The 17299-nt window shown below is 40.5% G+C and overlaps 1 pseudogene; it reads left to right on the top strand.

The window, feature by feature from the left end:
* The first annotated feature begins 14518 nt into the window (after window positions 1–14518).
* Window positions 14519–16421, top strand: LOC147886151 (uncharacterized; annotated as a pseudogene).
* The last annotated feature ends 878 nt before the right edge of the window (window positions 16422–17299 follow it).

The raw sequence follows: 17299 nt of genomic DNA, 5'->3' as shown, positions 1-17299 counted from the left end.
AATCCGTACTACAATTTTAATGATGTACTCTACATGAGAGGAGCTAATTTGGTGCTTAGAAGAATTCCCTGGCATGAGGAGATATTCCCCATCCTTGAAGCTAATTATTAGGAAGTTTGTAGAGGGCATTTTGCCTTTAAAATCATGTTAAGGAAGGTACTCATAGAAAGATATGTATGGCCTTCCCTTCAAAGGGATGTAAGGCACTGGTGTATGTTTACAATGTCAGTAAATGAGTAAAACAGGAACATCATACTTGCATACAACATATTTGAAAAGTGGGGAATAGATGCTATTGGCTCCATGCCCATGACTACTAGTGGAAATTGTTATATGTTGACGGCGGCTGTAGATTATTTAACAAGGTGGACTAAAGCGCACACAGTGTGGGTTATGAATGCTAAGGCTATGAGTAAATTTGTGTATGAAGACATTTGTTGTAAATTTGGTACACCATTAGAGTTCGGCGGTCTCTGACAGGGGTCTAGGTTTTAGAAGTGAACTAATGGAATTGTTATGTGATAAGCTAAAAATAAAACACAATTATGCCAGCCCTTATTATCCCTAGTGTAATGGGATGAATGAGCATTTTAATTGTGAATGCATCAACATAATGGGAAAGATCATGAGGACATATAAAAAGGATTCGGATCTTGCTTCGCATTGGGCATTATGGGCTTACAAAGGTGCAATCAAGGAAGGCGCACCGTTTTCTCCTTTTCATCTTGTTTATGGGAAAGAGACTTTGATGCCCTTAGAAGTCAAGATTCCAGCCTTACAAATGTCAATGAACATGAGTGAAGAATTAGGTTCAGCTTATAAAAACAAGTTACTGAATTTATAAGACGCACAACTTGATAGACAGAAGGCAATTGAACACTATACCTTAACCCAGGAAAAGAATCAAAAGAGGGCAAACAAAAAATTTAGAGATAAAAAGATTGAAGAGGGTGATTTAGTTTTAACGTATAACAATAGTTTGGATTCTACTTTTAGGAAGAAGTTCATGACTAAATGGGAAGGTCCCTTCCATGTGACAAAGAAGTTTAAGAATGGCTCTTACTAGCTTGAAAACTTGGATGGAAGGCAACACAAGAATAGAGTCAATGGTTTCAGACTCAAGAAATATTTTGTCAGGATTGTGAGTGTGATCAGTTGTGGTCCTATTACTCTAAGGCAAGACAAGCTAGAAGACTTCATGGATGAGGATATCTCATAGGAGGTGTAGAACTTATAGATGCTTGGCTTCTAGACATAAATGTTTGTAGATTGGGGGGGTGGCAAAATGATGGGATAAAATTGCTATCTTGTTTTTTAGCTCCCCATGTAAAAGATACATATACGTGTGCATAGATGGGGGGGGTCTCATCTTAGTAGTTGTGTTGTTTTCCTTTGATGGCGACATGACCATGATGGATGTAAACTTTTAACCTTGAATATATGTTTCTTTTACAGGGAATCTGAAGGAGGTGATGACTGACAACGTGGGTGCACCAAGTTCTCAAAGCAAAGGGGTATCCATTGTGACGTGACATGGATGAAGTCACTTGTGTTACATTGTTTTCTTTTTTTATGTGTGGACTGGAGCCCTAGGGCTGTGAATTAATTGTGACATGGTGTTATTGCATGTGTGCATGAAGAGTGGTAAAATCAAGTGACTACCTAGTTGGAATGTGGAAAAGTCAAGCATGTGTGGAGATTGCATGCTAGGTGGCTATGTGACCTTGAATGGCATGCTTCTAGATTACGTGCATGGAGATGGTTTTGAGGAATTCCCGTCAGGTAGCTGGACACATTGTAGAAGCCTCTGGTGTAAGATGAGTGAATAAAAAAGTCTCGAGGAGCTGCAATTGAGAGAGGAGATAGTGGTTGTGCAAAAGTTGATTCCAAGAAGCTGCTAGCATACAATAGAGAGAGTCATCAAAGACAAAGAATCAGTTTTTTTTCCATGAAGGTGTGCGTCATCTGGGAATTGGATGCTCCCTCATTGTAGAGAGATGCATTGTGATTGACTCAGAAGATTGCAGGTTGCCATTTTTTCTGATAGGGGTATTGTAGGTCATGGTTACTGTGTGATTGCTTCGTGTTAGTTATTGTGGGAACTAGCCTTTAGTGGTGGATGGGTGGTCGCCCGTTTATGGAAGGCTAGAAGAGCTGGGTCTACTGTAGATAGGAAGGGCATATTGTAGATTCCAAGACAAAAGGTCTTAAGATGTTGCATGCAAAAGCCTTTGACGTGTTGTTGTTGCCAGTTGCTCTTGGATCCCATGTGCATGGACAGGCTACTGTCAGAGGCGTTGTTGCAGTACTGGAGTTGGATGGTACTACTGGAGTTGAGATAGAAATACGGATGGAGTTTTAGATGGAGCCATGGAGAGATGAGGAGCCCTCAATCTACCTCTCTGTTTCTCTCAATGGCTCTTTCTCTCAATGGCTCTCTCTCCCTACAACAAATGGAGGAGTACTATTCTCTCCAAATGAGTACTTCTCAATGTTGGTGTACAAAGCTCTTTTCTTGGGCACCCATAGAGTCATTTATGATCCTTCAGAAGTTTCGACTACAAGTTACCAAGAATGGTTACACATGGTTCTCCCTGCTGAAGAGGATCTTCTAGAGTGAATTTATCATCTTGAGTTTTGTCAAGAAGAAGATCTTATTTGAATAGAGGATTGTGTTTCCTTTGTGTTTATAACTGGTTCTTGAGTGTTCCATCTTCCTATCCTCCTTTTTTTCCCCATCAGTGTATAAGGCATAGAAAGATACTTTTTCCATTAACATTGGCTTTAAATGACAGCTACCCTCAAAGCTTTTCCTTCTTCAAAAAGATAGCTTTCATCATAAATGCCATCTTGAACATCATGATACTTATTCCAAAAAAAAGAAGAGCAAATTGCTTTTAGTAGGCCCTTTAAATAGAATCCATTAGCTACCACTTTAAAGGATCTATTGACTAGGGCGGTGCACATCAAACTTTGTTGCTTTTTAAGTTCAATAAGAGCTGCATCAACATCATTTGAATTGCGAGTCCATCGCCTTCCAAATAGTGTTAACTTCCATTACCATGGCCCCGGATCATCTTTTGAAGTGCTCAACAAGTTTGAATCTTCTTGCAGCCCATATCGATCAAGTAATACTATCGTGCATTTATCTGTCTCATAGGTGATATAAAAAGTATCTTTTTTTGTATCCAAATCTCATATATTCATTGCTTGAACTCAAAAAATTTTAGATCTAGTGAGATATTAGAATCCATCTGTATTGTATTGATACCACTTGTTAGCTTTTGAGCTTTCCTAATCTCAAAGATTAACTAAGCATAAGATGATGTAATTCACTCAAGACAAGACATAAAATACAAATTGCAGTAATCTGACTATCAAGAGTGCATTGACCTTAAGAATTGAGTCATTGGAAGAATTGCGACGCATGAGAGGCCTTGAATATAGCCTTGTATTAATTTGGATGGGACTTGAAATAGACTAACGAACTACATATCACCACGACCATGTTTGTTGCTCATACAATGATTGACATAATCGACCCTCCACAAGACTCTATGACCTAGCATGAGCAACTACTCAACTAGAGCTAATGGGTGACTCTCATGAAGTCGGTTGGACAAAGAGAGAGAGAACTCACACTATGAACCAATCTTATAAGGATTGTGTTGCCGCTTAGATTCACCACCTTGACCTCTTGCTAGCATCTCAAGTCTCTAGAAGCCATGCCTTTGCTCAGAAACAACATGCTGACTTGTGACCTTGTACCAAGTGTCCATGCATGCACTGGTCGACCAATCACTGCGCAATATCCATGTGAATCATGAGCCATGCAAATCTCCATGCCAATTGGAACACTCTTCCACGTCCATGAGCCAATCATAACACACCAAGTAAGAGTTGCTAATTCTCCAAAAGACACCCCTCTTGAGAGGATTTCTGCCAATGAGAGAGAGAGAGAGAGAGAGAGAGAGAGAGAGAGAGAGATGTTCACATGCAGAGCATGCCATGTGGCACCTAGCTCACACGTGCCGTCTCTCTCACACACACATTGATTTGATTCAATGAGTCCTCCTGTGCACCCCATTCTAATTGGTAGGCCTATGGGGGTATGCATGCAAACCAGGCTGCGGGGTCCCCACTGCCACCCCATAGCCGCCCATAAAGCTCCATAGTTCCCCAAAAAGTCCCCGGAAGGGATAGACTGTGGAGGGCTGAAGAGTGCTTTATATCCAAGTTTCTCCTTGGGGCACGAATGCTTATGGGATGCACCCTCCCCATGTACATGTGTGAGAAGTGCATGGACTCCTCCAACTTCTTTGTTATTTTCCATGGATCACTCTATGTATGTGAGGGTGAAGGCTATTACCTCCAACACCCCCCTATGGACAAACCCCAAAGCATTAAATCCAAGCACTAATCAAATCAAGACCAGCACAACAAACAACACTACATGGACAAACTGCATGGGGTCAACAAATCTAAGTTGCCCAAAGTACCTCAAAGACCACGTAGTCAACAATGCCGCACTTCAAGGTCATCGCGAACTTATCACGAATAACGACGCTCCACAATGAGTCATACTCAATTCCTACTCATGTAGATCACGACACCTCTCCATAAGCATAAAGACCCAGGTGTCCAGACTCTAGAAACTTGCGCAGCCTACCACATGTCAATAGATGAGATAGTTGCCATCACCGCCAAAACCTACTCTGATACCATGCTAGCATGTAGAACTCGCCATGTGGCACCTCATGTGAGCAGGGTACAGGGTCCCCAATCATGCCCCATAGCTACCCACAAAGCTCCACAGTCCCCCAAAACGTCCCAAGAGTGGATAGACTATGGAGGGATGAAGAGTGCTTCATATCCAAGATTCTCCTAGGGGCACATGTGCTTATGGGATGCACCCTCCCCATGTACACGTGTCATAAGTGCACAGACTCCTCCAACTTCTTTGTTATTTTCCATGGATCACTCCGTGTATGCGAGGGTGAAGGCCATTACCTAAGAGAGAGAGAGAGAGAGAGAGAGAGAGAGAGAGAGAGAGAGAGAGAGAGAGAGAGAGAGAGAGGGGGGGGGGCAGAGGGGGGAGAGAGAGAGAGAGAGAGAGAGAGAGAGAGAGAGAGAGAGAGAGAGAGAGTACACACACACACACGCATGCATGCACGTACACACACATATGTATGTATGTATGTATGTATATTTGTGTGTGTGTGTGTGTGTGTACACACACACACACACACACACACAGATATATATATATATATATACACTCTCTCAGTCTCTCTTTCTCTATGGCTTTGAGTGCCACGATAACTTAAAAAAAAGAAAATTTAGATAGATAGATGATGATTATATTGCTACACTATCACCTAAATTAGATGTGCTGGCATGTGGAGTTCTCAAGTTGTGCGGACCAAACCTAGTGTCAATTGCAACCATTCCTTTGCCCAACCATGCCTGTTATAAATTTGAGCACCTACCTTAACTTTGTTGGGCATGCATATGTTAAGATTGGCATGTCGGCAAGGAAATGAAAAACAGGGGTCCACTGCAATGCTTTCTCTCTCTCTCTCTCTCTCTCTCTCTCTCTCTCTCTCTCTCTCTCTCTCCCCCTCCTCTCTCTCTCTCTCTCTCTCTCTCTCTCTCTCTCTCTCTCTCTCTCTCTCTGTGTGTGCCCCTCTCCCTCTCTCCCTCTCTCTGTCTCTCTCTCTTCAAGCTCTTCTCTATGAGACCCTTTGCCTTTTCTGTTGTTTTATTCTGCTCTCAAGCGAACTTCTTCACGAGATGGCAGTGTGGAGGCTTTGCTTGCTGAGGTGTAGAAGCAAAGAACCGGACACAAAAGATGCCACAGAACCACACACAGTCGTAGGAGTAACGTATGTCGACGAATTTTATGCCACTAGCGGTGGAGACTTCGAATCCCAGTAGCCACACCAATTCTATTAACTAGAAAAGAAATCAAGACATGAGACTTGACGCTAGGCATGGTGACACTGGAGGGCCATAGAGGAAAAGGGAACGTGAGGGGAGAAGAGTTAACAATCAACATATAGTAAACAAAGCCTCAGGAATAGTGTCATGTGCAAAGTGTTCCATGAAGTGAAAGTGAATAAAGCGAAAAGTAAAAATAAACAAGATTTTTTAGTCATTAATGGAACTTGTAGTTTACATAGCATATGGGGATTTTCAAACAACCATTTGCTCAAAACAAGAAAACTTTCTTCTTTCTATAGTGCATGCACAACAGGGGATCATGGCAATTGTGAGGACATTGCAACTATGAAGAGATGGGAGGCACTTCAAGTTTTACCTCTACATGACAATGGAGTGACAATGGAGAGACAAACGATGACTTACCATAGTTAAGGAGTGTTTTGATGAGCTCATTGACTGTCTAGAAGAGGGGGATAACTTTGCAATTGTTGTTGACTCTAGGGAGATCCAAGAAGATGACCCAGTGTACCAAACCCAAGTGCAAGGTTGAGGAAAAATTTACATATAATTGGGGAATCAGGTATGAGAAATTGATGTAATATTTGGAGCTATCTCATACAAAAAAACATCCAAGAGAGGCCACAAGTATATTTTGCTATGTAAGGGTCTACAAAAATTTGTGTACTCTCATCTAGTAAGAGCTATTGAGTTCTAGTTGCAAGCTATGCCTAGACAAAAGGAGGGCAAGAGAGTGTCTTCAAAAAGGCTTTAGACACATATGAGCAAATCATGGGGTGTTATGGAGTATTGTACAACTAAGGCTATGTAAGAAAATGCATTGTAAGGAAAATGTATTCCACTTATCCTAGAAAACTGAAAAATTTATTTGATCCTAAACCTACCACACTTATTTTACAACTTGTGCACATGTTTTTAATAAATACCAAAACTACCATGCTTGTTTTATGTAAATCCCAAATAGTAAATGTGAAGAGAGTGGGAGAGAAGTAAGGAGTCTCACTTGCAGCTTTCTCACATACACAATGGGGGAATACACACAAAGGTGGAAGCTGAAAATAGTTTTCCTCTTCTTAGTTGTGAAAGCCAAAAGAACTCTCTCTAAGTACAAAAGGAATAGATGAACCCTATATGTGGGTCTCAAACCAAACTCAGCTAACTTAGGTGGCATACTAACTGAGCCACTAACTAGAGTACATAAAGATAGCTGTCATCCAACTATTATTCATGGGCGGTGTACCAACCGCATCTGTCATAAATGCACAACGGTCACCCTGGCATATCACGAGTGGAGCTCGATATCTCAATAGTAAATCCCCATCACCCTTGCTTTACAACCACCACTATGCTTTCTTTTACAATAAATCCCAAATCTACCGTGCTTGTTTTAGTGAATCCCAAACAACCGGGCATTCCTTTTTAGAAATACTGAATGAGGGAAAGTGCATGCCACTTATCTTATAAAACCACCACGATGGTGACCACAAATCCTGAATGAATTGTATGTCATTCATCTTGTAATAATTAAAGAAAACTGCCGTGTTGGTGGCAATTAACCTAGATGACATATTGTATGCAACCAACCCATGTTGGTTGTGATCATAAAATGGTTTGTATAAATACAATTGTCAATATGGCTCTTGAGGGGTCCCCTTTACAGGCAAGGGCTATATCTACATGCCACTGGACATATATGGCATGTTGACATGGCCCTTGCCCCTAAATGGGACCCCTTAAGGACTCATATATTATATGAAAGCAACCACCACATTGGTGACCACTTATCCTACAATACCACCATGTTGGTTGCGATCCCAAAATAAAGGAAACTTGTGAGACCAATTATCTTGTACTACCACCATGCTAGTTGTAATCCTAAAACACCTTGTTGGTATAAAGACATATCCTAAAACACCTTGTTTGTATAAAGACATCTAATGGATGCAAACATTTGACAACTTTGGAAATAACAATTGAACATATACATCTCATACATGGAGGTATTTTAGCTAGATTCAGATGCTTGGAAGTCCTTAGGTACATCCAATCGCTTGGAGGATGGTCCCTTCTTGCTTCTCTCCTTTAGGGGGCCGGTGCCATGACTAAAGAGTGGTTTCATTAATCATTGAATAGAGACATCTCATACATGGGGATCTTTTAGCTACATCCAATCATTTGGAGGTCTTTTAGGTACATTTGGTCCCTTGGAGGATGGCCCCTTCTCACTTCTTTCCTTCAAGGGCATGGTGCCACATTTTAATTTCCACTTTGAGCTCCCTTCATTAGGTTTCTTTTAGATATTTGGGCTACATCTCCTCCCTCATGGGAGGATTGGCCCCGATAGGGGGATTTGTGCTTCTTCCTAAGGCTTAAGCTTGGGCTTCATCCCTTCAGGCTCCTTTCTTTTGGGGATTTCTAATTTTTGAGCAAAACCATCTGAGCATTTGAGCAAATTGGATCAGAATGTAGTTTTTTTGTGTCAAAGTTTATGAAAACAATCCAAGTGTATGGACCCCTTTTGTGAATAAAGGGGTCATATTGCTTAAGAAAAGAAATGGATATCCTCATTTCTGACTAAACAAGTTTTCTAACTCTTGAAGTTCATGAAATGAGGCCATGATTATGAAACCGTTTTGTAAATGAAGGGTCCATATTGCTTAATAAAAGAAGTGGTTATCCTTGTAAACTAATAAACCACAACAACCAATAACCAAAAAACAAATCTTGAAGTTGCTAGACCCCTTTTTTGATTAAAAGGGATGTATAGTCCACAAAAAAAAAAAGAGATTACGTTCGACCTTAGCAAAATCCAGTATTCTACATATTTGTTACACTAGCTTAATTTTAAGTCAAAATATTTTCCACTCATAGTTTTCTAATTATTCTATATTGACAATTTTAATATGTTTCCAACCTACATCACTACAAATGAAGATATGATTTATCACGTAAAAGACACGTTCAAAGTTTTGTGATTGTAAAATCATCCTACAAGGCGTCCCATCACAATTATCACAATTATCAAGTATCAAGTATAGAAATAGCCCAAAGTTTCCATAAGGAGTAATGAAAAAGACTCCAAAACATTATTTTGGTGGTTCAAAATCTCCATCGCAAAAAGTATTATTATAATAGTCCTTTCAAATTTTGTTCAACATCATGAAGGTGTGCAATCTGCAAAAACCAGGCCTTGAGGCATGCAAGATAATGCTGTGAAGATCTCTTTTGTACTCAAGTTAGCTTGGTGACCAAAAATATTATCTTTTCTATCCATATAAGTAATATGTAAATAATATAGCCCAATTTTAAGTCAAATACACTCACAATATTTTTGTTATTTGTTGTATATTCCAATACATGTTCATATTATTTCAAGTAAGTTTTCAACCTATGCAAATGAAAATGAAGACATGATTTATCACATAGAAGACATGTTCAAACTTTTGTGATGTAAAATCATCCTTCAAAATGTCCTACCACAATTATCAAGTGGAGAATAATTAGCATACTATCCTTGTGGTTCAAATTACTCATGGAAAAATGGATTTCTTATATTCAATCCAAGGTACAAAAGGAAATGTAACAAATATAGCCAAATTTTAAGTCAATATTTTACACTCATAGTTTGGTATTTTGCTACTAGATGTGTTGAGTTCATGTTATTTTAAATAAGTTTCCTACAAAGCATCTTGCCACAATTATCAACAAGTAGAGAAACAAACCAAAAATTTACACAAGGAGAAATGCAAAAGGCTCCAAAAACATTGTTCTTGTGGTTCAAAATCTTCATTGGAAAAAAGGATTATTATAGATATCTTTTCATTTTGTATTCAACATCATGAAGGTTCAGTCTTCAAAAAAATACCATTTTTGTGGTTCAAAATCCTCATGGAAAAAGGATTATTATAATAGCCCTTCCATTTTCTGTTGACCATCATGAAAGTACAGTCTCCAAAAACTAAACCTCAAGGCATGCGGGACAATGCCTGGAATATCTCTTTTTTACTCAAGGTGGCTTGGTGAACAAACATATTATTTTTGCTATTCAATCCAAGGTATGAAAGGAAGATGTAATAAATATGTTTGCATGGAATATGAGCATTCAATTTGCATGATCGTCCAATGAAATCTTCACAATTGCAAGAAGGAAATGGAGAAATGTCAACCTTGTATTGAATACCTTTTTGCATTGATCCTTCTGTAGAAACAATGAACTCAGCATGCTCCATGGCCTTCACGACTGTTGCGTCCTTAACAATGCATTTCATGACCAATGACCTCTGAATTCTATCTTCCATTTCTTTGGAGATTTCGTTTTGCCATCTAATTGCTTTGCCATCTCGATGCCGAGGTCGATCTTCATGCAATACTATTGTTTCATCATGGGCTTGAATTGGTGAAGCACAACTTGCACCCACCATCGGAGTTGACACTCCTAATATGATAAACCCCGAGCTGGCAATCTCTACACTTGTCAAGGATGTTCCTGATTGAACCTTCCACCTTCCTGGTGATGGTCTTGGAATACTTGTAATGCTAGTTGATGTGTGGGTTACATCATTTCCACAAAACCAAATCATTTGGGAGAGCACTCCAATCGGTGTTTGAATCCTCCCAAAGAATGATGGTGCAACAACTCCACGTCGATTTTCACGATCCTTTATATTGACAAGCTTGTTACATTTTCCTCCTTGTCTAAGCCAAGCCTGGCAACGGACTTGGCTTGTTATAGGAACTCTTTGTAATGCCCAATTTGCATCATGCACTTCATATTCTTGTACACTCTTGGAATCATCATCCTCAAAACTATCTGTTGCAAATTTAGTACTAGATTTTGGAGTCATGGAGTATCTTTTCTTATATGCATAACTGTACTCAGGGCAGTGACTATCATCCTCACATATATTTGAAGGCATTGATTTTGGCCTTTTCCTTCGCACAGTCTTGTCATCTCCATCATTAAAACATACTTCAGATACAACACCCATTTCCTTTGCAACATTACTTGTTAGATCAACATTGGCACTAATGTCAATCTGAGATTTTTAAGATCTTTTTTTTAAGGTCTCTAGACTCGGCCCACTTCCGATAAACTGCTTCAAAAAAGATGTGTATCTAGAGCTTTGTAAAATTGCATTTGAGAGGTCACTAATAGAGGCATTGTAGAGACCAACATATTTGACATGGTTCAATCCAGCCCTCCAACTACCATGAATAGACTCTGCTAGATTTGTTCGAGGTATCAAGTACTTCTCGTTATCTAACATACTCTGCAAACCAAGCATTGCAAAGATATTGTAATGGCAAAATTACATTATTAACATGATTTAAAAAAATTCAAGAGAAATACAAAACCAACCTCTATAATGTAGTGGCCCCAATGGGAAATCCTAGCATGCCACCATGCAAACCAAGTTTCAAGCCGTGGCAAGTCTGAATCACTTGCATGGCCTGCATTCCACCATGCCCTTAGGCTTCTCATTTCAACTTCTGCAGCTTGCTCTGTAGAGGCATCCTTCCAGCGTCTACATTGGATTTTAAATTCCTCTTGGCTGCCAACTTTTATACATGCCTTTGCATGGGAATGAAGACTTTGCTCCCAATGGAAAAGGCAAGAATGCTCTTTCCCTTCCATTATATTGTCAGGGCCACCATTGAAAGTGGCACGTACAGCTCTCCAGTTGGCTTGGGCCTCATCTGCCATGAACCCTTTGAATTTAGCATTGTCAAACCCTTTTGAAACCATTACTTTGTTGAGAGTATCCCAAAATAGAATTTGTACATCAGTATCTTCCACCTTGAAGTCACAAGTTGCAATTGTTTGCAACTCTTAGATAAAAGGATTATACACATGGCAAGCCATGGTAGTCCAATCTTTCATTCGCTTCACAAAGTCAAAAAACACCCAACAATGACCCAATTCTCCTCTAGGTCTCATTTTATTTACCAAATCAACCCCTGAACTAGAACCTTAGGTAGACATTTTAAATACATGACACCTGCTGAATGAACTATGTTGCAATTGTCCAGGAAACACTACACTTTGGAATAATTATATCTACAATGTCTTTTCAAGTATAAAATTCCATCTAGCCCATCCGACACAGGTCGAGAGTCACGTCGACCCTCCTCAATCCATCTTGGTAATCTAATACACAGACATAATGTTGGTCAATATTCATTGTCAATAACATAATTTAATAAACCGATGCAATAACAAATATTATGGTAATTATCTTCTTTTGTCGAGCAAAGGTTCACATTGTTTTAGCAAATCTTGTAGCTCAACATCCGACATCTTAATCCCATCTTGCACTTTTTTAGACAATAAAGTTTCCAGAATAATGTCTTGGACAATTATATTTTGTATCCCTTTAGGGCATACAACACCACCAGCCCTCACCATTTCAGAAACTTTGGTTTTAATGGCATCCTTTGTTCTTCTAGTCAAACCATCTCCAATGGGATGATTATGATGGCCATGGTGTATGACTGCACGAGTAAGATTCACACCATCTCTACATTCTGGCATGCAAAGTAACATTCCATAGTAACATCTCTCCAAGCAAATTGGTGGATGACCACAATGTATACGTGATAAGGAGCCATATGATTCAATTGACACATTTGCTGGGGCCACTCTAATCAATCTCCTATCCCATTGTGTCTCATTCTCTATCCCAATTCTTTTTTTATAACCACAAGTTGCATTTATACAACGGAGGTGAGCTCCACATTCCTTTCTACGAACCACACCAGGAAATACTATATTTGTTGTAATAGGATCACTCCAAACATGATCATCAAATTTTGACTCCGTACCTTTTGTGCGATGTTTCATTGAAGTAGCTGGTAGCTCAAAGAAAACATCACCATCATAAGTAGAAGGCAACTCATCCACAGTGACGTGCATTTCAACCTTCTCATAGGCCTCACGCAATCTGTTCTTTATAGGTAGTTGCATAATAATCTCAATGACACTATGTTGTTTGTCATTCTCAATGTTGCTAGCTGAATCATGTTTCCTTGCCTCATCATTTTTGTTGCAAACAGAGTAGAAATCTTTTTTGTTTTCGTGCACTAGAGTCTTCTGAAGTTCATTGTCATCAAGCTTGAATCTTTCTCCCTTCACCGTGAAAATATCACCAAACTACACATCAAAGTGAAACATTTTGTATCCATCGTCATGGACTTCGTATTGTAGCTAAATTGTCAAATCAGACCCTTTATCACCAAAGTGCTGATGGTCAGATATGGACCCAAGTGTGAATTGAAAATGGCTAGCAAGCACCATCTCTGACAACACTCCTCTACCTATGGAAGTGCAAACAAACATATTCAAAGATGTATCCTCATTTTGAATTGTGACAGATTCCATAAGAACGGAATGGTTGAGCTGTGCAACTCAATGAGATGAAGTCTAAAGGGTGAGATCAAGAGCAGAGTGTTCGTTTCAAGATCTCATTTGAAACAAGAGTCTGCCGCAAGAAAAGTTGCTCACAAATGCTTTGCACACACTGCCCATTGTTTATACTCACAACTTTGTAAGATAGGTCTTGTGAAAGTCGGCACAAGTGTGACAATGGTACTGAACCATGATGTAAATTTTAGCCATCATTTGTTAACAACAATACTATAATACCATGGACTCTTAGACCTTTTAATCCCCAACCTTTCTTTGACACGTATGGGAGTTATTGCAAGCCATTCTCGCTAGCAATGACATTTCATTATTGCTACATATTCATTCCGACAATTTGATATAATTATTTTAAAGTTGATAGATAGATATAAATTATAATTGTGGTGAACAAGAAATGGTTGGTTAGCACATCTCTAACCTTTTGAATATAAATTATGATGTTAAAAATATGCCAAAAGATTGTTTCATCGATGAAAGGGGTCTATTAGACTCTATCTTTCATCAATTATTTATGAAAGATAGAGGCCCATAGACCCCTTTTGTCAAAAGATTGTTTCGTCGATGAAAGGGGTCTATTGGACTCTATTTTTCATCAATTATTAATGAAAGGTAGAGGCCAATAGACCCCTTTCGTCGATGAAAGGGGTCTATGGGCCTCTATCTTTCATGAACCATTAATTAAATATAGAGGCTAATAGACCCCTTTCGTTGACGAAAGGGGTCTATTGGTTCATGAGAGCCCTTAAGGCCTTAATATAATGAAAGGCCAAAACACCGATGACGAAAGGGGTCTTTTGGCTATATATTTTCATGAGAGCTCATGAAAATGAAAGGTCAAAAGACCCCTTCCGGGTCTTTTGGCCTTGAGCTCATGAAAATGAAAGGTCAAAAGGCCCCTTTCGTCGATGAAATGGAGCTCATGAAAATGAAACGTCAAAAGACCCCTTTCGTCGAAAGGGGTCTTTTTGGCCTTTCATTTTATTAAGGCCCCTCCCTCCCTCCCTCGCTCTGCCTGCCTCCCTCCCTCCCGCTCTGCCTCCCTCGCTCCCTCGCTCTGCCTCCCTCTCGCTCTGCTTCCCTCCCTCCCTCCCTCCCTCCCGCTCTGCCTCCCTCGCTCCCTTGCTCTGCCTCCCTCTCGCTCTGCTTCCCTCCTTGCCTCCCTCCCGCTCTGCCTCCCTCGCTCCCTCGCTTTGCGACAAAATAAGAGGTAAAAATGAAAGGAAACACCAGCGACAAAAGGAAAGAAGAGCTCAAGAACTGAGGGATAAGTGCACTGGTTATTTGATGTCACGGAAACTTGAAGCCCTTTCGCAGCAGCTGGTAGTTATGGGTTTCTCTCAAGAGCAGGCTACCATGGCCCTTATTTTCAATGATGGTCATGTTGAACAGTCTGTAGCATGGCTTCTTGAGGGAGGCGAAGTTCAGGTGCATGAGGATTGGAGTACTGGTGGCAATCCGAAAATAGACATCTCTGAAGAGCTTGGACGGATTGCTGAAATAGAGAAGAAGTACAAATTTGCAAGATCTGAAATTGAAAGAGCTATCGTTTCGTGTGAAGGAGATTTAGACAAGGCAACTGAATGTTTGCAAGCATGCAGTCGGAACTCATCCCCTGGTCATTCTGAAGGGCACAATCTTCATGTGCAGACAAATTTAAAACCGGATCCCCCATTGTCGGTCCCAGCCATGCCTCACAGTTCAGGAGCTTTGCAAACTAGAGGCAATGGTACATTCTAGCCTGCTTACCAAACCAGGAGGGAAGAGAGAGATATAACCCACCTGAAAGGGAGGTTGCAAGGCAGTTTCGGACATTCTCATACTCCTCCAGAAGGATCTGCTAGAGGTTCCACTCATGGGAAGAATTTTCCAAATCCCTTGACTACTAAGCCGCAGAGGCCTTTGTCACCTGCTGAACAAAGGACGTATGCTCAAGGTGCAAGACCTCCATCAGGCTCCCAGACAGCCTCTCCACCCTATGTGTCGACTTTTATTCATGCAGCTGACTCCAAAGCAGAGACTGGCCTCCTATTTGGCAGTGGTGGGACTGAGACTCCAAGATAGTTCATAAGCCTGCTAGAGAATCTTTTGTGAAGGCACCTTCAAAAGAGCCGTTAGTCACAACACAGCTACCACAACTTTTGTCTACAAGCTCAACACCAAGCGGGGGCATAAACACTAGCCTATCTCTTCCTCACCCATGTTTTCTACAGGTAGTTGGAGTCGTGGCTTTATGGATATGGGTTCTCTGCCTAGTGTTAGTTCAACTTCTGAAAATGCAGGGCTAAAGGTTCTAACTCCCCAGGCAAGAAATCAACAGAGACTCTGAACAGTGGGGGTGGTGTAGATTTGCAAGGATACTACTATCCAGTTGGTTCCTCTCAGTCAGATTCTCTATCATCTCCCTGGATTTCCATTGGGAATGGGTTGTTAAATTTGGATGCAGTTGTCCCTCCATCAAATTTAGTGCATTCTGCTAGGCAATCTTGGAGTTCTCCAGTAACATCTTATGGTTTGTATACAGGTTGGGGTACTGGGCTTTCTCATTCGTCCATAGATTGGAGTATGGGCCCAATGGCAAATTGAGATTATAAAAACATTGATTGGAGTATGAGCGCATCACCATCCACCACAACAGAAATTGGATGTTTTCGGGGGTTTCAACCAATTTGGCTTCCTTGAAGCTGCAAGAGAAAGGCAATTCTGGATGGAACATGGAAGAGGGGAGGAAATTTCAAGCAAGATCAGGAACTGCAAACCAGTGACAGACTCGAATGTTGGACTCGGAGTCTGGAAGGCAGCCCCTTCTGGACTTGGCATGCAAGATAAAGCCTGTGGTGAACCAGGAAATGCAACGGCTTTTGGAGGGCATGAGTGGACGTCACCTTTTGCAGGAAAAGATCTTATTACTCTCCCTCAAGGCAGTCTTTTTGCCATCATTGTAGAGAGCCTTATTGTCAGAAACTTCAGGCTGTGGCAACCTTTCTTACTTCTGTTGATGAGAACATCCTGCCATGTACACATTCACTGTTGCATCTAACATGTATTGGTGGGCTACTTAGGAATAAGCAGTTGCTTTATTAAGTTGTGCTCAGCTCAGTGCTTTTGAATTCTGACCAATATGTTCCCCCTTTTTAATGGTTTTCTCTAGTAGAGTTGCTGATTTCAATTTTAGTTGTAGTGCTGGCATACATCTGTAATTCGATCCGTCAGTACAGAGTAGCATGGTTAGCATAGAACTCTTTATTGTGATGAATCTGTTGTGACAAGCTCGGGGGCTATTTTGTTAGTCGACGTTCACTTTGGCGGATGTGTGACAAGAACACGTGTGAGAAAATATGCATGTGTGAGAGCTTGTATTTATATGATAATCTTGACCTGCCCTTTGGTCATTGATGAAATCAGTGGGAATGTTATTGTAGCTAAGTTGTGGAATGCAGGATGGAGTGGATGGTTTGTAGCCTCGCGTGTGGCTTTTCAAAGTCGGCTCAATATCTTTTAAAGCTGCTGATATTTACTGGTATCCTTTTTGTGCTCCACTCCCTTGATATAGAATTTGCATGGCTAGCATAGAAGGTCCATTGTGATAAACACGAGGTTGGGGCTGTTTAGGTCAATTGGCCTTCATTTTGACTGTTTTGCCTTCATCTCTGGATCCCTTTGATAGAAGCTCAATACAAATATTTTTGTGTGAATGAATACTCGAACATGTGACATGACTCACATGAGAAAAATGTGTGTGAGCTTATGTTTGTTTGATGATCTTGTCCTGCCAATTGTGCATTGATGGAGTCAGTGGGGTTGCTAAGTTAGCTAACCTTGCAGAATCGAGCTGATGCTTTGTACTGCACTCTGAGTTTTGCTTGATTTCTCTAGGTTTCTCTAGTTGACAAGAGGCAAAAATGCCTCAAATTTACT

The sequence above is a fragment of the Dipteris shenzhenensis genome, chromosome 24 (genome assembly GCF_047967505.1).
Source record: "Dipteris shenzhenensis isolate YYH24624 ecotype China chromosome 24, Dip_SZ_1.0, whole genome shotgun sequence".
Taxonomy (NCBI): Eukaryota; Viridiplantae; Streptophyta; class Polypodiopsida; order Gleicheniales; family Dipteridaceae; genus Dipteris; species Dipteris shenzhenensis.
The sequence above is the reverse complement of the archived record's forward strand: the minus strand, read 5'-3'. Positions and strand labels throughout refer to the sequence as shown.